Genomic DNA, 21,761 nt, shown 5'->3' on the forward strand with positions numbered 1-21,761 from the left:
TAAATTCCAATGCCTTGGATCAACTTATCCACACCCCCACCAGGGGCAGCAATATCCTAGACCTGGTCATTACCAACATGGGTGACCAGTGTTCCACACCGGAGGTCATTTCCTCATTGGTCAGATCTGATGACAAGCTAATCAGCCTAAACATCCACGTCCCGACCCAACCCCCCATTAGGGAAACCACCATAAAAAATTTCTCCAAAGCCAACTTCACGCGTCTTAAGACAGAAGTGGCAAACTTCACGACACCCATGCAGACGAACAATAGAGGTATGACTGCTAAATCCTACACAAATGCATTTTATAAGCACTTACACAAGTGCATGGATCGTGCTATACCTAACAGAACCAAGATGCTATCCTCCAAAAAAGGAAGCCAATCTGGTGGTCCCCTGCCATAAACAAATTCTACAACAGAAGAAAGAAACTGTTGCAAAAAAGAGTAAAATCCCATGACTGGAAGAAGTCCCTTGTCAGCCTCAGTAAGAAGCTGAGATCCCTCATAAAATCCTCCAAAGCTAGTTATGAAAACAAAATCACCACTGATTCTAAAGACAACCACAAAGCATTCTATAGCTATGTCAAGAATCTCAATGGTAACACTCAGATCTGCTCTGAGTTACAGCACAATGGCACTAATTATACAGAACCAACTGATATTGCCAACATCCTGGCATATAAGTTCAGTGCTAACTTTACCCCCCACCACCTAAAGGGCCAATCTCTATACCGAAAGAATGCAAAGTTCCTGTAAACTAGGCTCCACAGGTAAAAACCACACTCTCCAAAGCCAAGAACACAGCATCCATGGGACCTGACAACACCCCAGGCTGTGTTCTACATGAACTACAGAATGAACTGGCACCCCACCTAAGCACCATGTTCAATCATAGCCTCATCTCAGGCTTTGTGCCCACTGAATGGTACACAGCAACAGTTATTCCACTCCACAAAGGGGAAGCCACCACGAACCCCAGGAACTACTGCCCCATTGGCCTAATGAGCCTGGTCTGCAAGGCCATGGAATGTATCATCATGGAACTTATAAACAAAGACATTGGTAATCTCCAAACTCTGGACCCCACCCAGTTCAGGTTTGTAAAAGGCAGATCATGTCTCCTAAACCTAACTGACTTCTTTGAAGCAGTCACTAAAGCTGTAGACGAGGGTAAGGTGGTCCACACAGCCTATCTAGATCTCGCCAAGGATTTTGACACCATCCCCCACTCTGGAATTATAGATAAACTCACTAAACTAGGTATAAATCCCTATGTCACAAGATGGGTTGCCAACTGGCTCACTGACAGAACCCACACTGTGAAAGTAGCAGATTCCAAATCAGACTTCAGACCAGTGACAAGTGGAGTACCACAGGGTTCAATCCTGGGTCCTCTCCTGTTTGGTATCTACTTTTCTGAAATACAGGCTAACACAGAATGTCTTTGCCTAATGAAGTTTGCAGATGACTGCCAACTAGGAGCCATAATTGAAATTCCTACCGATGTAGACATCCTACAAAAGGGCTTCACTGAGACAGATGCCTGGTGTCAAAGCCATGGCCTTCAAGCTCAATGCCAAAAAGTGCATTGTCATCCCCTTTGGTAAAAACTCTGTACCCATGAGCTACCACATAGGTGGTAGTCTACTTAAGTGTGAAAGTGTGATAAGAGACCTTGGGACACAGGTGGGCAACAGTCTCTCCTTTGATAATCACATCACTACAGTAGTCAGGAAAGCATTCTACATGGCACACCTCATCACAAAAGGTTTCTCATCCAGGAAAAAAGAGGTCATTGTTCCCCTCTACTCGTCACTCATTAGACCCATAATAGAGTACAATTCCCCTTTTGGTATGTACCTCACAAGACATCTACAACTGGAAAGGCCACAGAAATACCTCACAAAGAGGATTACCGGCCTCAAACAGATGCCCCTACGCAGACCGTCTCAAAAAACTCCATCTTTACTCCGTCGCATATCGCCTACTCAGAGGCGATCTCTGCCTAATATACAAAGCTATGTCAAACCCAGAGCTGTTGGACATGCTCCACTTAAAGAAATTCCAATCCCTCTGAGCTACATGCTCTAGGGACCTAAACCTTGTCACCACAATAAACAGAACATGCTGGAGGGATAGATTCCTGTCCCAGAGACTTCCCATACTCTGGAACAAACTTCCTATCTATATCAAACAAAGCTCCTCATTAGCACTCTTCAAGAAAAATCTTGATGATTGGATGGGAAATAGGAAATTCACCCCGGGGATCACCTCTGTGGCTCTGCTCGACAGGGTGGCAAAGGCCAGGGTACCTTTTTGGCTAGGCTTGTATAGGCCCTAGGGCTGATAGCCTAGTACCTATCTATGAATCTATGAACCTATGAAAGACCCGCTGTCCTGCCTCTTTTAACCAAAATCGAGTGACCTTCTGTGGCTAAGTCAGATGCTTTACCTATTCTAAAAGAATATGTATAATATCTGTCCTCTGCAATACCCTGCCTAACCAAGCCTCTTCTTAAGATGACAGTAAACTAGGCAGCCATAACAGGCCTTCCTTTCTACCACTGACAGACTCAATCAAACCTATTAGTAGCTGCTACCTTTCTCCAAACTAAAACTCAAGACACTGGGCACAACAACATTTCCTTGCTCTTACACATAACCACCTGTTGACTTTGATTTATCTGATCCATTTTGGATGTACACAATCACACTAGCACCCCTGAGTCAGTGATACACAAATGCCTTAATCTCAGGTTCCCCAGAAACTCCGTAAATGTTCCCTCTTAAATGTAGTGCAACACATACGTACCTTTTGTAGCTCCCTGCAGATTCATAGACACCCCTCAATAATAATCACTGTAACTGTTTGCCAAAGGGAAGCCTGCTATCCCTTGTCAAACAATTAACTCCTTCCCATCCTGTCAACATTCTTCAAATCCACCAATGTTTTGTAACTTCCTGCAAGTCTGACAACCAGGCTGCAACACTCAAAGCAGTTAAATAAACCTTCATAGTTCTTACCACTTCCCCTAACACTCACCTATGTACCACCTACCTAGTAACTAACTTAACCAACCAATCTCTCTCTCTCTCTCTCTCTCTCTCTCTCTCTCTCTCTCTCTCTCACTGTTAGCAGCAAATCCAACACAAAAGATATGAAGCTGCTATTACTGAATTATATGATTTCTTAGCTGCCAAAACTCATGACTGCTGTACCAACCAATCCACTACAAACTGGCAATTCTCCACACTTACTCACGTACTGCTGCCGGACATTTGTCTGCCTCTGGCACCAACACCTGAAACCTGTGAAACTGAAAACTAGACAAACTAGCAGCCAAAACATTTAATACCCAGAATGTGTTTAGCTGAAAATGACATTTTACTTCTAAGACAGAGCAGGACCAGTTTTCCTAACAGCAATTGTACCAAATCACTTTGGTTGATTTCCTGGGTAAAACTTGAACTGTCACCAAATTGCCTGAGTAAATGACAGTCCTCTTTTTCTCCAACATGCTGTCCCAAATTATTATAGCCACTCAAATAGATATGAATTCCAAAACTAATGTCTTTTCTCCACTCAATGGGCCAGTCCATGGGCCATTTTACTGCAAACCATTTACATCTAAAATAGTCTCCCACGCCAAAACTCATTTCTGCATCTGTGTACATCTGCAGATCATCTGGGGAAACCCAGACCTCTTTCCAGAATGACAGCCCATTAAAATTGAGTAAGGCTTCTGCCCAAAATAGCAAAGTTCTCCTTCACCTACTTAATTACCCTAACCCTATGATGCTTACACCTAGGTCTGCTTGAAATGTTAGCTACCGAACTGTTGAAGGCTGTCCCAGGCCCAGCCTTTTTGAATGTCAGATTCAAGAAACCTAAAACTTTCATAATGTCCTTAATCATAACTCTTTCCCTGCCTGAAAATTCCTGAATTCTGTTATGTAATTTGCTCAGCTTGTTCCCTGGCAGGTAAAACAAATCCAAACCAGCAGCAACTTCTAATCCCAGGAAGCTCAGCACTTTCACTTGTCCTCCTGCTTCACCCCCACTATTGGCAGTCCCATCTCAGAGCACAACTCTAGAAATAGATGCACACCCTCCTTAACTGCTTCCTGACCCACATCAGTTAATAAAACTTCATCCAAATAATGAACTGCCCTCAGGCTGAGAGCATTCTTTGGCCAAAGCGAGTGCAGGACTGTACTAAACTTTCTCAAAATAGCAAAAGCCACCACACAGCCCATTGGCATTGCTTTGTCAAAATAAAACTTTCCTTGAAAACACATTCCCAACATTCCCAACATCAGTCAGTCCTGCTCTCAAATAAGGAGCAACAGAAAAGCCGACTCAAACCCCTGGACCATCTTAATCACATCATCCAATAAGGTGTATTGTAACCTCAGTTTAATCTTATTAATATAATTATTCACTGAACTCCCTTCCAGGAAAGTGATGGTGAAATCAATCTTGACTATCCCAGTCTCTCTTTTTCAGAACTATTCCCATTAGGGAAATCCTAAAAGCCCCAAACTCTTCCTACATGCAACTCTTTGTCTCACAATGCTTAAGCTACTCCTTCCCTCTTACTGTCTTCAGATTGCCACAAATCTGACCCCAGCCCAGTAACTGAGATGTAATCGAGAAACCTATAGTAAACCACTGGACCAGGTTGTGAGCTGCTTTTCTGTTGGTAATCTTCCAGCAGAATGCTCAATATACTCACCTTAACAGGCGATTGCAAAGGCTGGCAGCCTGGACACCCCTCCCCCAAAAGGGCAAGGGCCCGCTACACTATACAACTTACCCCTACATTTTGCTGTTGCTGCCACCAGACTGTCTTGCCTTCTATTACACAGAGACAATAAAGCCATTCCTTCTTTACATTTCATGGCTCTGTGAAGCCACCGCAATGCGAACAGAAGTGGGAAAATCTGCACACAGATCAGAAACATTTCCCTGTCCTAAAAGACCAACACACCCTACTTTTAGCTCCAGATTATTTTATTATAGTCCTGGGCTTCAGCCCTGCCTTATCTCACAAGGTATTTAACTTTGGGTACAGACACCTGTGTTCAAACCAAAGTGACTTATCAATGACCTTTAACTTCCTAAAATGTATGATCACTTCTGAGCCATTGTGCTGTTTTAATCATTAAAAAATAAGTTTGCATCAGCAATCCCTGGTTGAGCTGCTTCTTTAAATAACTGTAATCAAATAAACAAAATTCAAGACAAGGGTGTGTTATCTCACAGTCCTAAACTTACTTGGTCTTCTCTCACAACTAAAGCAGCCATTAAATCCCTGGCCCATGGCTATGCTCTATGCCCCATTGCCATCTATTAGATCAAAAACCTCTATAAATTCCCCTGCCAAATCTTTACTTTCACCACCAGATGAATATGTGACATAATGAATATGACTGAGCCCCCACCAGGAAAGCCTGTATTCTCTGCAAACCTGGAGCCTGTGGTTTCTGACCACTCATAACTCCCCAGGGCAAATCTACTCTACTGACAAAGAAGAAAACATCTACATCAGAGTGGACCTTGGATTCACTAAGCCATCTACTCGGTCCCCTGCAGCCAGTTCTGCCTGAACCTCTGGATTCTGCACATGCTCCAATGACCTCAGGAATTCCTGTAACCTAACCCTGCCTTCAGCATTTAAGTCCTGCAAAAACTCTACCATGTATGCCAATGATGACTGATTCTGCCATACCTTCCTAACTTGATGGATAGCAAAAAGATGACTTGATTGCATTGGCACCATCATCATTTTTATGGTTCCTCTTCCCTTTTTTGCTGGAGGCCTCATTATATACACCAGTGGCCTTCCTTTCTCTTCTAGCTCTCATCAGAGCCTCAGGGACAAGCTATACTGCTGAATTTGATGGCGCCATTGCCTACTGAAAAAATACCACCACCTGAGACACTACTGCTTCTCACTTCTATCTTAGCCCCTGGACATTTACCATCCTGGAAGAGAAAAGCACACTATTAGTAACCATAACTAAACACCAGCACCTCCCACTGTAATGACCCTAGCACCTCTATACCACTACATAGGAAAAGTAAGAGCCCCTAATCCACTTTATTAAAGGCCAGGAACACCCCCCTCTCAGGGCCAAACCCTACTACTCCTCAATGTCCCTGCCCTGGAATATTCTCCACTGCTTTACTCTCATGATTTGTTGCCTTTTTACCTATGCCTTTCCCCTTTTTTTACTTGCTTCCTTTCCACTTATACCTCTCAATCTCATAGCACCAAAACTAGAACGCAGAAGTAATGGAATGAATGGGAGAAACAAAGGCTAAATCAGAAACACATTCCGCCTATTACATCTCTAAGGTTAGCATAACAAGTTTTGCATAAGCCTGCCTCAATGAAGGTTATGAAGGCTGAAATACAATGGCCATCTTAATTCAGTGACTACAATCTGCACTGATATGCTAAACAGGGACCATTTCAATTTGTTAAAGCCAATTCAGTGAATGCAAAGAAACCAAACCCATTTCACCGGAATCACCTTCAATGAAAGTAGATATTGCCTTTTTCTCCACTGTTGTGTGACATTGGAGTTGACATATATAATTCTTGGGGGGGTTGCCACATTGAGGGTGCAGGGAAGCTTGCCCCACTGCAAAAAAAAGCTGTTTCAATGTTCACAGAAGGCAGTTTCAGTGAACCGGTTTCAGTTTATTTGCATCCTTTGAAACCACCTCCGATGGAGCAACATGAATCCGCTAAACAACCCTCACTTAATGAGGAAGAAATGAAAATGTGATGCCGCAATGAAAACATTCAGCTGTTGTCTGAATAACTGAGGGGCATGTTTCAGCTTCACTTTCATTTTTCTCCTTTGGTTTCTTTAACCTCACCTCCCCATGCAGCATGATAGCCCCACCCCCCAAACATTGTGGTCAAACTCACAGCCTTCCAGCACTACTACTCTGCTCTTCTCCTTGAGAAAGCTGTTACCAGAAGAGTCTTTCCCCTGTCAGAAAATTCTATACTGCCTGACAACTAAATGGCTGACCTTAACTAAAATGCCAGTTAACCACCCCCACAAATGTACAAGACAAGACTAGAAAACAAGACAAAGACAACCATTCTGCATTCCCCCACTGTCAGCTCTACCATTCTCTGTTAGTTTTCATATGTAACTATTATATTGAATTTTTTCTATACATTTTTTTCTTTAGCAGAGTCCCATTCTCTGTAGTAATCTCAGACCTTGCTGCTGGTCTCCAGACAACTTAGTGGCGTGCCCTTTCTCAATGTAACCCTCAACTCACCATAAGACTCCTTCCTGCCCTGCTGCCAGCAAGGGCAGCACTTTCTTATTTTACTGCAGTCCTGTCTTATCTTAAGGATCCCTAATAACTGATAAACAAGCTTCATTTGCCTCAGCAAATCCCACATCCCTTCCCTACCTGACAACCCTCTACATCAGAGCTTACCCGATGTCCTCCTACTAGTATCTCAGCACTGCGTGAGCTCTGCTTCTTCACTTCCAGGAAATCTGTCCTTCCATTATCCTTCTCATTTGCCAGCAGTTCATATCTTCATAACAGCAGTTCATAACCTTCTAAGCTAAACTGCCAGCTGCTCTAAATCCTGCTGCCAAAAGGGGGGGAGGGGAGCCACCTAAATTAATTTTACTTTTTTTTTATTCTTATTTTTATTTTTCTAACTAATAAACAATAAATTCACCTTCTGGGACCAGTAAAATCCAGAATTTCAGCCTCCTTTGACTCTTTGGCCACCAATCACTCATCAAGTGCCACATGGACGAAGAGCAGCCTTCCTCCTCTCCAGCCCCCTTCACTTACCCTAAGATGTCTATGTGATGACATTGTGCAACCCTCCCTGGCAGTTACAGAATATTATATTCATTAAGCAGCAGAAAATATTCCGGGAACTAAGCCAACACAAAAATAGAGAAAGGAGATTTTGCCAATAGGGATAACTGCAAGTAGGATTATAGAAAATATGCACAGACTGGGCTAGCATTTACTGCAGAAAATTAACAAAGAAAAAAACAAGATACTGAGGACAAATAACTAAAGAGGGAAAGGTAATAGAGTGGGATTAGAGGCCGCAGAAGTTTGGAATCCAGGTTAGACACTGCCTTCCCTGCCAGGGATTAATATCAGGGTATAGGCAAAGAGAAAGGGATGGGGAATAAAAAGTGAGACTAACTTTGGTAAAGTTTTTAGTTGAGTCTAGATCAGTAGCTGCAGTTGAAAATAGAATAATTAGTAGGATATATAAAATACAGCATGATAACTGTGATGCCCCAGCAGTGAACCAGTAATCAAGGAACCTCAGTCCTCACCACTGGCCACAATGGTGGCGTACACACTAGGAGGATGACAAAGACACACACTGTAAAGTGCAATTTCCCTTAAGAGCACACAGAGACCACAGTCAGTCTGGGGCTGCTTTCTACCTCTTTCTTCAGATCTTCAATAAGACTCCCCACTGGTACAGCTATAGAGTTGAGATCTATGCTGAGTGGCCAAACCAATTCCTCTAGCACCCTCTCTGTCCAATCTGTGCCTCATGTCCCTGCCCAAGTAACTAACACACACACTCTTTGAGGTTTGATTTACACACACACACACACACACACACACACACACACACACACACACACACACACACACACCTGGGAAAGGCTGGCACAGGTTTACTAGTTATGCCCACTTCTGCCCAGACTATAAGGTAGTTTTCACTGCCACTATCCATTACTTATCAGTTACTTTAAGGCCCTTAGCAAAGGATGTTCAGTCTTACTGTGTAATGTTACTATAAATCCAAAAGGTAGTTTGACCAAGAACAAATCTATTAGGAGTGGCCTGCACAGTGTCACCAAATAGATATGCAATACTCTAAGAGCTTAAATATGTCTCACTGCAAGACAGGTGTGGTGAATGGGTTTTCCAGCTGATGTTGTCAGGTCAAAGACAAATACAAAATGCTCTACATCTCCCAGAGAATTCTTAAATTAATATCTCAAATATTGCTGCTGGGATACTTGCAACATGGCATCATTTCTTGTCATATGACTATCTCAGGTGAAAACCCCCACTGCAGCTGGTAGCATTTAGCATCTCTCTGTAAAAATACATAAATAAGGACTTCTCTTAGATCTAAGGCAAATGGTGGAAGTCATAAAATAATTTACATTCCTCCACACTTAAACACAATACAAAAAAACTTCTAGTTCTAGACATTATGTCTGCTACTGCACTGAAACTGAAAGATAACATTTCTTTTGTTTATGACCCAACCATAAAGTAACTCAACCTCAACCATTGTTCTGAAGTTTGTTTTCCCTGTTAAAATGCATACATCTAAACAGTTACAATAGTGTATAAAAATATATTTTCCACACGTCTATACAATATGACATACAGTTCTAATATATTTGTAGCACAGGCATATGAATAATGTTGCTATTCACAAATGACACACAGCCAGTTACAAAATTCCAGATAGCTGGGCTGGCAGTACCTGCTTCTGTCACACTTCTGTATAAATCATATTAATATTCACAAATGACCTATAATTATTTACAAGATTCTAGATAGCTGGGCTGGCAGTAGCTCATTTTGTTACACCCCCCCCCCCCCGAAAGACTCAAGCTAGTTTTTCAAGTGACCCTTGAGAAACACTACTTAAGAGGCTGAGCCTATCTGGGAATATACTACCCCATACCCTGTCTTGACAGCACATCTGCCTTGGCATTGCTGACCCTAGTACAGTGCTGCACTGCCCTATCATATGACTGCAACCCTAGGCTCCACCATAAGTAATTTGGAATTTGGCTGGCTGGCTTCCTGTAGCCATAGATCTCCCTCAGACTCCTCCTGCCTTGTACTGCAGATACTTAGCACCAGGGCCTCCCTATCATGGTAAAGTTTCATAGTGTTAACATGGTACAGTTTGTGCCCCTGCCTCCTGCCTAGCAGTTCTACCATGTAGTTAACATCACTGACCTTCCTTACCACTTTGAAGGGTTCATCCCAAGCTGCCTGCAGCTTGTTGTGTCTGACAGGAATGAGAACCATTACCTGCTGCCCCACAGCATACTCTCTAGCTCATGCATTCCTGTCATACCAGACCTTTTTCTGCTGTTGGGCTTCTGCCAGGTTCTCCTGGACCAAGCCCATGAGTTCCCTGTGTCTTGCCCTGAGATTTAAGACATATGCCACAACAGACTTCTTGTGGGATTCACACTCACCCTCCCACTTATCATGAATCAAATCTAGAGGTCCCCTCACCCTATACCCATACAGCAACTCTAAGGGTGAAAAACCTGTGGATTCAGGGGGCACCTCTCTGTAAGCAAACAACAGATGGGGCAAATATTTGTCCCACTTCCTCTTGAACTGGTCTGCAAATGCCTGTAGTATGGTCTTTAGTGTAAAGTTTAACCTCTCAACAAGATCATTAGTCTGGGGATGGTAGGGGTGGTCTTTAGGTGCTTCACCCCACATTGCTTCCACAGACAAGCCAGCAGGTCTGACAAGAAACTGGCACATCTGTCAGTCAGTATTCCTTTTGGGAAACCTACCCTACTGAAAATCTCTAACAAAGCATTTTCCACCTTTTCTGCCTCAATGGAGGGCAGAGCCACCGCTTCAGGTTGTCTGGTAGCATAAGCTACTACTACTAGGATATACTTTTTCCTAGTGGAACGTGGGGTACTCAGAAGCCCCACAATATCCATAGCTACCCTCTGAAATGGCTTCTCAATCACAGGCAAAGGCATCAAAGGAGCTTTGTCCTTGTCCCCTACCTTGCCTACTTTTTGGCACTGCTCACAAGTCCTGCAGTACCCTGTTACATCTCTGGAAATCCCAGGCCAATAAAGTTCTGCATAATATGTCTCTTGGTATGCTTTATGCCCATATGACCAGCAAAGGGAATATCTTGGGCTATGACTAGAAAAGCCAGATGGTAGGCTCTGGGCACTACCAACTGCTGTATTCTCTCACCCTCTAGCCATCCCTCAGGGGTCCATTCTCTATACAGTAACCCTTTGTCCCAATATACAGATTCCCCCTTCCCTTGAGAATCAGGTGCCTCACTGGCTACCTCCTTCAGGCCCTGTAATATAGGGTCTGAGAGCTGAGTCTGTCTCAACTTTCTCTTTGTCACCCTTCCCAGCACCCCTTCCACAGGAAGTCTGGTATTCTCTGACAGTGGTGCCTCACTGTCAGCCTGGGTACTACTACTTACCTCTGCCCTTGCAGTCACTCTGTTCAAGGGAACATCAGTACACAAGTAGCTGTGGCTCACCTTCAGTCTCACTGCTACTGGGTAGCTCCCACACTGAAGTAAACACTACACCAGTCCTGGCTTCATGTCTGTTGTCTGTCTGGTCCCACCCCAGGCTACCAGACCCTCATGCTTGTCTCCAAGCCTGACTGCATGCCACTGCATTCACACAAGGTACTGCATTATCAGAATAATTCCCTATTAGGACATCTGCAAGGATATCCTCAAACACACCTACTTGCTGGATTCCTTTCCCACCCTCCCAATCAAGGTGAACCCTAGCCAAAGGTATCTGGAATGGGGTTCCTTCTAAAGCTCTGAATGGAGTAGACTGCCCAAGCAAGTAGTGCTCCTCTTTAACTATTGCAGGCTTCACAATTGGTAGGTCAGAGGCTGTGTCTCTTTTTGCCATGGCCTGTTTCCCATTTACTAAGATAGGATATAACCTCTTGTGTTAGTTTGGTACCCTTATTGTCTCCAGACAACTTACTGCAGGCATTCTGTCATTCCCACTTACTGGCTCTCCCACCTTTTGTTCCCCACCTTGCCTCTACGGACATCTATATGATACATAGCCCCACCGGTTGCATTTAAAACATTTAACCCTTGGTCCTGGACATGTACCTGGACTAGTGGCATCCCCTGCTACTGGCAGACTCTGTTTGGGTAGTTTAGGCTGCCCACCATGGGTTCTCTTAGACCCATGAGCAGCACTGGGTACCCCTTTCCTGTGCAGTGATGCCCTGCTTCCTAGGTATAGGTCTCCCTTCTTCCCCACTCATCTGCAGTATGGCATTGCCTATATGCTAACCAGATTCTCATGTCCTCAGGCAGAGTGCAAAGGTCTTTTTCCCTCGCCAAAAAGTCTGCCAGCCCTTCAAAAGTGGTGACCTGACACCCACTCACCCATCTATGAAAATAATTGCTTAACTCAGCAATATATTCACACACATTTTCATCTGCCTTGTGTCCATGCTCACAAAACTTTTTCCTATAAGCTTCAGGTGTTAACTTAAAACACTCTAACAGACAATTTTTAACAGTATTATAATTTAAGCAATCAGTATCAGACAATTTAGAAATAGCACTTACAGCTTTACCGTGGAGTAAGGGGGGCTCAGGAACCATACCGACAGCCCTTGGTCAACATTATATTGTTTACATACCCTTTCAAACATATGAATGAAACTATCAGAATTATCTCCCTCTGTAAATTGTAGAAGAAATTTACTGACCTTTGTTGCTTCTGGGGTTCATTTACTCCCTTCCCCATTACCTCCATGACCCTATATATATATATATATATATATATATATATATATATATATTTTTTTTTTTTTTTTTTTTTTTTAAGTAAAACTACCTATCAATCAAGTAAGGCTAGCTATGAAAATGGGGCCCTCAAGGCCAGAGCTGACTCTACAGCTAGCTGTACTCACCCCCTAAAAAAACAACAGTAATACTGGACCAGCTCTAGTACCTACATATGGCACCAAACTATAAACAGAGGAACTGCCTGGCTCAAGATGGCTATGACCAGCTGCTTAGCACTAATTGAAGCCCAGATCTTAGCCATAGGAGCAGTAGAGAGACCTAGGAAACTTTATCCCCAATCAATGAGGATAATCAACTACTGGACTACCAAGTTTGCCCTGGAATGCCAGGCACATGTCAAGTTGGTTTCTGCAGAATTGAGGTAAATTAATACCAGCCACAGAGGCTACTGCTACCACCAAGCATCCTATCTCCCACAAAGCCTGGACCCCTCACTCCTTATATCCTCCCATTTGACTTCTTGCCATGCCCAAGCCTTCCCCAACCCATTAACTTTACATAAGTAACCCTCCTCCTATGCTATTTTACCTATTTATGTACTAGGTTTTAGTACTTTATATATATATATATATATATATATATATATATATATATATATATATATATATATATATATATATATATATAGTGATTTAACAAGACTGTCGGGACCAGAACTACCTACTCCTATGCTAACTACCTAACTGAACTGAGCCACGAGACAGGGTACCTGCACAAAGCTGCAATCCCCTACACTGGTCACGATGGGTACTTACAATAGGTGCTTTAAGCTCATAACACCAGTGTCAAAGAGACCTAAGCCTCTTGCACCCTGCTTTAGATACCATCTGCCCCCTTATTCTTAACTACCAACTTGCAATTTGCTCTTCCTGTAACTACTTATCCCATTACCAGCTCCTCTCCTCTCTTCTCTTTTCCTTCACTGCCATCACCTCCTAAGAGCCCGCTAACATACTGTCACCCAGTCAAGCATTCAAGACAAATTTGTCTACCTGGTTAAATCAGATTTATTTATTTTGGTGTCACATCCCAATTGTCATCAAAGAAATCTTCATTTTTCTGTTTATCAGGTTAACATATTATAGTACCTTCTTTTCTGACATTTCTGCATCATTAAGATCATATGTGGACATAGTATTAACTAAATAGCCATTCCACAACTCTGGGATGCATATCCTTCCTACAATTTTGTATTTGCCATAAGATGGCATAATATTAATTTTGTTGATGTTGAGCGGCAGGGCAGCAGGCAAGAATGTATTCTTCCTATATTCAGCTTCATTAAAAGGCTCTTCAACTTCTCATTGTCATCTGTCAGAGCAGTATCATCCACATGTCTAAGGCTGTTAATATTTCTACCAGTAATTTTGATTTCAGTGTCTGATTCATCTAACCAGCATTTCAAATGATATATTTGACATACAAATCAGTTATGTAGAGTGATGATGTGCAACCTTGTTATTTGCCTTTCCCAATCTTAAACCAGTCAGTTATTCCATATTCACTTCTGTCACTTTTTGGATTGCATATGGATTCCTTGGGAGGCATTTAAGGTAACACCATATTCTAATTTTTCTAAGAACTTGCCAAGATTTCCTATAGTTCAGATAGTTAAAGGCTTTAGAGTAGTCAACAGTGCAGAATTAAATATTCTTCTGGAATAACCTTGGTTTCTCTATTATCCAATGGATATTGATAATTTGGCTTCTGGCTGTTGACATGGTTCTATGACCAGCAGTTCATGATAATTTTAACACGCTTTGTCATTTCCTTTTTTGCAAATGCAATAAAACTGACATTTTCAAATCCATTGGCCACTGCTGTGTTATCCAGATTTGCTGACAACTTGTGAGTAACACTGTAACAGCATAATTTTGCAGAATTTTAAACAATTCCATCATTTTCTGTAACCATGTCAATAGCCAGTCTTCCAAGGGCTCATTTAACTTCATTCTCCATACTGTCTTCCTCTATATTAGAAAACATATCAGTAATGTTGGGGGTTCTTCTTATACAGTTCTTCTGTATATTCCTGCAGTGTCATCTTAATATCTTCTGCTTCTGCTAGTTTCCTTCCATTTCATTATCATGTCAATTTTTACCTTAAATTTACCCTTAAAATCATCAGTGTTCTTGAGGAGATCTCTGGTATTTTACATTCTATTATCTTCTTCTACTTTGTTATATCATTATCAATCCTCCTTTTTCCCATTTTCAGCATGGGCTCAGGATGTCTCATCAATTGTTGCCACCTGTCTTGATTCAATGCCTGTCTCCTACTTTCTTTAACTGTTTCACTCCTTCTCTCATGCAATCCATTCATCTCTTTTCTGTACATCCTTGTTTCATCTTGCCTTCTTCCTGTCTGCCCCAAATCTTCTTTACCAGATTATCTGTCTGCTCTCTTTGATCTTCTCTGCAGCAACTTTGGCTTCCACTCTATTTTTTCCATTTCTTCACCCGCCCATCCTACCCTGCATCTCAGGCACTTCATCTCCCTTACCTCTAGCTTTCTCAAGTGCTCTGTTTTCACTTCAGTTTTCTGTGCCATACAGAATTTCTGGTCACAACACTGTTTTGTGCACCTTACTTTTTGGCTTCTTTAACACTGTTCTGTCACACACTACCCCTGACACTCTGAGCCAGTTGGCTGCAGCTCCTCTGACTGTAGCTTTGATCTCCTCAATCAGACTTCCTTTCTTCTCAACTACTCCTCTCAAATACTTGAAACTATTAATCTGTCCCACTATTTTCCATTCTATCTCAATTTTCAGCTTCTTCTGATTTTCCCCGTTATTTTCTGTCATGACAACTGCCTTTCTGTTCTCAGTTTAGCCTCATTTGCCCTCAGTTGTGTATTGAAGACACATGGTATTAAACCTCTGTCATTTCTTAACTACTCATTTAAATATGCCTTATGTACTTGCTTTATTTTTCATTATGTGTCAACAACTTCTGAACTATTTTCTCATATAATATTCATTCTTCTTTTTCAATAGCAATTTCTTCACTTGAGCCATCTGTGACAACAAGAGGTGACCTGGGAGCTGATGTTCCTACTATATATGATAAAGGCTTATGGAAAATAGCTATGTAGAAAATATGTAAAAGCAATTATTTTGGCACGATTATACTTCACCTGCTCAAAAAGTTGCAATGACTATAAGTTTAACCCCAGATCCATGTGAAACTACAAACATCACATCTTATGAGATTAGGAATATAAAGAAGTTTACAAATGATCCAATAAGGACAAGGATATTTTAAGAGAGTATTACAGTTTTACGAAATTCAAGCATGCTAGAATCTATAAATGCTTTATCCTTGGACTTGAAATATTTTTATTGTGAAACAGATTGTTTAAAAGACCAAGGGGGGATAAATCATTACCAGCTCTGTAAACAGGCATTTTTTCCTTTTGAAATGCAGATACTACAGGTTAAAACTTCTACAGTTCTACAATGAACATATCCATGACATTATTATTTTACCAAATGCAGAAGCTGTTTTTCAAATCTGCACATAATTAAAAGAAAGGAAACGACATAGAATTGTAACACGTTTGCACTATATAATTTACATTTGAAGAGAAGGTGTAAAGTGCAAATTTTCTCTAGTAATGTTTATTTGTAGGGAAATGACAGCACAAATAAACTGAGAAAAGTAAGTACTGATTTGTTTCCCCTGAATGACAGGCTTAGGTTATGGGCTGAGGTTAGGAAAGCACAATTTTGTTTTGTCAAACATACACCGTAAAATATGTTGAAAATGAACTATTGTTAAAGAATATTAGATGTATTCTGAACTATGCTGGCCAGCTAAAATATTTTCGATGTAGATGGGACATATTTAATCCAACTATACTATGCTTCTGCACTGACTGCAACCAAGTGGGATATGGCAAAACCAATTTTGTATGAAGTCTGGGTCAGTGGGCATTTTTGGGTGGATTGACCAAGGAATAATATGGTTGTAGAAACAGAAGCAGAAACTTCACAGGTAGAAAACAAAAACATAGAACTTTTGATAGCTACCATATAGGTGACAATCCACTGAGCACAGAAAAAGTCATCAGGGATCTGGGGACCCAAGTTGACAGTAGTCTTTCGTTTGACACTCATGTTGCTAAAGTAGTTAGGAAAACCTTCTATATCGCCCACCTGATCATGAAGGGATTCACATCTAGATCAAGGGAGGTCATCGTCCCCCTGTACTCATCACTCATTAGACCTATGATTGAGTACAATGCCCCGCTCGCAATGTATCTGACCAGACACCTGATGCAGCTTGAAAGGCCCCAAAAGTTCCTCACCAAAAGGATAAAGGGTCTCAAAAATATGTCTTATGCTGCCCGACTGAAAGAACTCCAGCTTTATTCAGTCTCATACCGCTTGCTCAGAGGTGACCTGTGCCTGACATATAAGGCCATGTCAAACCCAGATTTGATGAATATGCTTCACCTCAAAAAATCTAGATCCCTCAGAACCACAAGGGCGGAGACTTAAACCTTGACACGGTTATAAATAGAATGTGCTGGAGGGACAGATTCATCACCCAGAGACTCCTATGCTGTGGAACAAAATCCACATGTGAGGCAGAGCACCTCGCTGGCCTTGTTCAAGAGGAATCTTGACCAATGGATGGGAGATCGCAGATATACCCCAGGGATTACTTCAGTGTCACTGCTTGACAGAGGCACAGAAAAATGATAGGCATAGTTTTTATTCCATAACTATGGGCTAGGCTTATAAATGCCCTTGGGCAGATAGCCTAGTATGAACCTATGAACCTATGAACCTATATTCTAGCAAGTCAGTAGCCTCATTTGGAGGCAGGGATTCTAACTAACATGAGCAGTGACTCTAAAATAAAATAAAGAGGCAAGACTATAAAGGATATTCAGCTTTGCAAGGAAATTATTAGAATGATCTGTATATTTTAGGATAGTCTATAAACACTCATCACAAGGATAATTCAGCAATCAGAATTGATGTCCTTATATGTAATAAATTAGAAAATATAACAAAATGTGTTGAAACTGGGTTTGCATGTTATTTAATGTTAAATGGTATTTTGGGTGATATTCATAGGTTCAAAAGAGGTTACTAGGCTAATAGCCCTATAGGGCCTTTACAAGTCTAGCCATGTAACAAAAAACAAATACACTAGTCGACTATAATTAGGTGGTCATTGTTTGCAGAATGGTATTATGATCAACACCAACTGCCCCTGTCTATGAGGGCCATAGGTGCTACCTCCAGGGTGAATTTGCAGTTTCCTATCCAATTGTCAAAGTTGCGGTTAAATAGGGTCATTGAGAAACTCTGCTTCACATGAAGTGGGAACTTATTCCAGAAGAGAGGCAGTCTCTGGGAGACATATCTGCAACTCCCACAAGTCCAATTAATGTCACAGGCCAGGTTGAGATCCCTGGAGCAAGTAACTCTTGTCCCATTTGATTTGTGGATGTGCAGCATTTCATTAGGGCTGGGTCAGGGACTGCTCTGTAGGCCAGGCACAAGTCACCTCTCAGCAGCCTGTATGACACAGAGTACAGTAATAGGGCTTTCAGTCTGTCCATGTAGGTCATGTCTTGGAGGCCCTGAATTCTCTTGTTAGAAACCTCTGCAGTCTCTACAGCTGCTGCCGGTGTCTGGTGAAGTAAATACAGAACAGAGCATTGTACTCAATCAATGGTCTGTTAAGGCTTGAGTACATCGAAGTTATGACCTCCCTAGGCTTGGATACAATGACCTTATTTATGAGATGTGCAGTGTAAAAGTTCTTCCTTACCACTGTGAGCATATGGTGATCGAAGTTTAGATTGCTATCAACCTGTGTTCCCAAGTCTCATACTATTGTGTTTGAGTTTAGAGTGATGCTATCTATATCATAAATAGCAGGGGTTACTTCTTTGCCAAACGGGATAATGAGGCATTTTTTCATGTTTAGTTTCACTTCATGGTCCTGGCACCAACCATTTGTCTGTGTCAGTCCCTTCTGTAATTTGTTGATATCATTAGGGGACTCTGTGATTGTGCCCAGCTTACAGTCATCTGCAAACCTGGTCAGCCACAGGACATCTACTTTTAATTGGACTTCAGAAAAATAGATCCCAAAAAGTAGAGTGTCCAGTACAGATCCTTGTGGTACACCACTGGTAACTGGTCTATTGGTGGAAGTGGATTCCCCAACTTTAACAGTGCACATTCTATCTGTGAGCCAGTTTGCTACCCATCTAGTGATGAATGGAATAATACCCAGCTGGGAGAGTTTCTCAATAATCCTTGAGTGGGGAATTGTGTCAAACAACTTGGCTGAATCAAGATAGGTGGTTTGTACTGCTTTCCCCTCATTCAGGGCTTTGGTGACTTTCTCAAAGAAGTTCACCAGGTTTAATAAGCAAGATCTACCCTTGACAAGATCAAATTGAGTTGCATCAAGAGTTTGAAGGTTGCCTGTGTCCTAGTTGATTAGGTCCATGAAGATTCTTTCCATGGCCTTGCAGATATGGCCAGTCAGGCTAATGGGTCTGTTGTTCCCAGGGTCGGTTGATTGACCCACTTTGTGCAAGTGGGTTATTGTTGCTGTTCTCAACTCTGCTGGCACAAGACCAGTGCTCAGGGTGTGGTTAAAGAGTCAGATAAGTGGTTCCACTGGGTCTTGTTTTAGATTGTTTAGTATGCAGCCGGGCATTATCTGGTCTCATAGAGTCTGTAATTTTGGCCTTGGAGAGTACTTGAATTATCTGTTTTTTGGAGATAATCAGTAGATGACAGGTGTCAGTAATATTATGGGGAAGGGCTGGTGGGGACATGGGGCTGAAGTTGTCACCAAATCTGTCAGCTAGCAGGTTGGCAATTTCTTCAGGTTCAGTGTGAGTGTTGCCATTGTGTATAGGTTTGGCACACAGCTGGACATTCCCTTTGAGGTTTTGGACATAGCTAAATAATGCCTTATGATTGTCTTTAGCTAGGGGTGCCAGTTTAGTCTCATAACTGGCTTTAGAGGACTTTACAAGGTTTCTGATTTGCTTGTTTAGGCTGTGTAGGGTAATCTTCCTTTGTTGAGTACATTCCTTCTTTTTCTTAGATATCAGTTTCTTTCTTTTGTTATATAACTTATTTATATTTGCAGTCTGCCATGGTGGCTTTCTTTACAAGAGGACTTGGTTTTAGTCCTGTTAGGTACAGCCGAGTCAATACATTTGCTAAGTGGCTGTATAGGACATTTGTGTACTTCTTCACATAGAAGTCATTGTTGCCTGTGTTAGCAGGGGCTCTGAAACCATTTATACCATCACTTAGGAGGTGATAGTTTGCTTTGGAGAAATTTTCTTTCTTTTTTTTTTTTTCTCCTGTGAGGGTGCTATGTCTGATCTTTACTTCAAATGGGACAGATTTATGGTCTGACTTTAGGGAGGGCATCACACTGGGGGTGGTGCAGTAACTCTCCATGTTGGCAAGTACTAGGTCTAGGACTTTTCAGCTGCTTGCGGGGATGCAGACTAACTGTTCCAGTGCATTTGAGTTAACAAAGTCCAGGAACTTCAGCGCAATCATGTTTTCTCTTGTGTAAGTCACCCAATCGATGGATGATGGGTAGTTGAAGTCTCCCATGATCAAGGTGTTTTGCTGTATACAGAGAGTTTCAAGCAAGTCCAGGTAGGCGATATGTTTCTCCTGGCTCATGGTGGGGGACCTGTAGCTAGATATGATGTGGTAGGGTATTTTACCTACAGTTCTTTGGACATGGAGTAGCTCAAGAGAGTCATACTGTTTCACCAGTCGTGAGGTATATTTGGATTTTAATGAAAATGGATACACCTCCACTTTAGGTTCTTTCACGCTCATTTTGGGATCTGAACGTGTGGAAGACATTGCAGCCCTACACGACCAGGGTACTCTCTGTGGCCTTAAGCCAAGTTTCAGTGACTGCACAGATGTCAGCATCTTCCAAGGTGAGGAGTGCTTTCAGTGAGTGCATCTTACTGTTTAGGCTCCTAGCATTAAGCAGCATAACCTTGACTTTGTCTCTAGAATATTTTTGTACATCAGAAGTTTTGTTGTTTTGACATAGCCTAAAAAAGGCTCTATGGGCAAGGCAAGCATCTTTGCCAATAGCCTAAAGCCTTGAGGAGAGAGGTGAAGGCCATCTCTGGCAAAGCATCATGGTCTGTTGACCATGTCTTCCCAGGCTGACAGATACTGGATCTCCTTGGAGTGACACCAGAAGCTAAGCCAATTGTTGAAGTCAATCTTTTTTTGTCTGTACTGTGGCATCATTCTAAGCGATGGTAGAATTCTGCGTCTTAGGGCTAGGGACATACCTGCCAGGCACACATAATCTGATATTTCTATCATGTCTCTCTTCCTATAGTCCAGAAAAGTACATCTAAAGTCATTCACTCCAACATGTACTATGACAGCGTCATAATGGTAATTTTTGCTGAGTGACCTGAGTGCATGAGTGCGTGATTTGACAGATCCTGGCACCTGACAGGCAGCTGACCGTGTGTCTGGTGAGAGGGATGTCTGTGTGTCTCAGTTTTGAGTCGCCTATGACCAAGACATTTAGTTTTGAAGTTAATTCTGTTTGAGTGCCATTATGTAAGGTTTGTTTGAGCTTGGGCGGTCTCTGGTCTTTTGGTAGGCTCTTGGTGAGTACCTCCACGTATGTGGATTTGTGAATCTTGACCTTATCTTGTGAAAGAGACGAGGTGTGTAAGCTGACAACCTTCTTGATGTCTTGTTTATTGCCACATCAGAGGACTGATTCAAGTTTCAAGGTATAGTGGCATCTCTCACATACTGTATTTGTTTGCTTTAGGAGCAGATGGTTGTCAGTATACATAAGGCAATTGCTACATTGCCTCAGGATGCTCATGTCAATCAGGCTGGCTAGAGGAATGTTGGGAAACTGACTATCTATATCAGCAGGTAATTCCTAGTTTGTGGGAGGGCAAAAGATCAGCTATTACCCTGGGATTAACAAGGGAACTTAAATCTATATACAATCAGTGAAGTAAGTGGGATGATGCTACTGAGTGCTTAGCTGAGTTGCTTGCAATGCAGCAGTGCTTAGCTGAGCTGCCTGCAGTGCAGCAGTGCTTAGCTGAG

General features: G+C 42.0%; 1 protein-coding gene across 2 annotated transcripts in view; it reads left to right on the plus strand.

The window, feature by feature from the left end:
- DDR2 (discoidin domain receptor tyrosine kinase 2) overlaps positions 1 to 21,761 on the plus strand; it is a 1,067,915-nt gene that overhangs the window by 672,866 nt on the left and 373,288 nt on the right. The gene's annotated exons all lie outside the window — the stretch shown is intronic.

This window comes from Protopterus annectens, chromosome 10.part0, assembly GCF_019279795.1.
Source record: "Protopterus annectens isolate FY-2018-M chromosome 10.part0, PAN1.0, whole genome shotgun sequence".
In the NCBI taxonomy this organism is placed as follows: Eukaryota; Metazoa; Chordata; order Ceratodontiformes; family Protopteridae; genus Protopterus; species Protopterus annectens.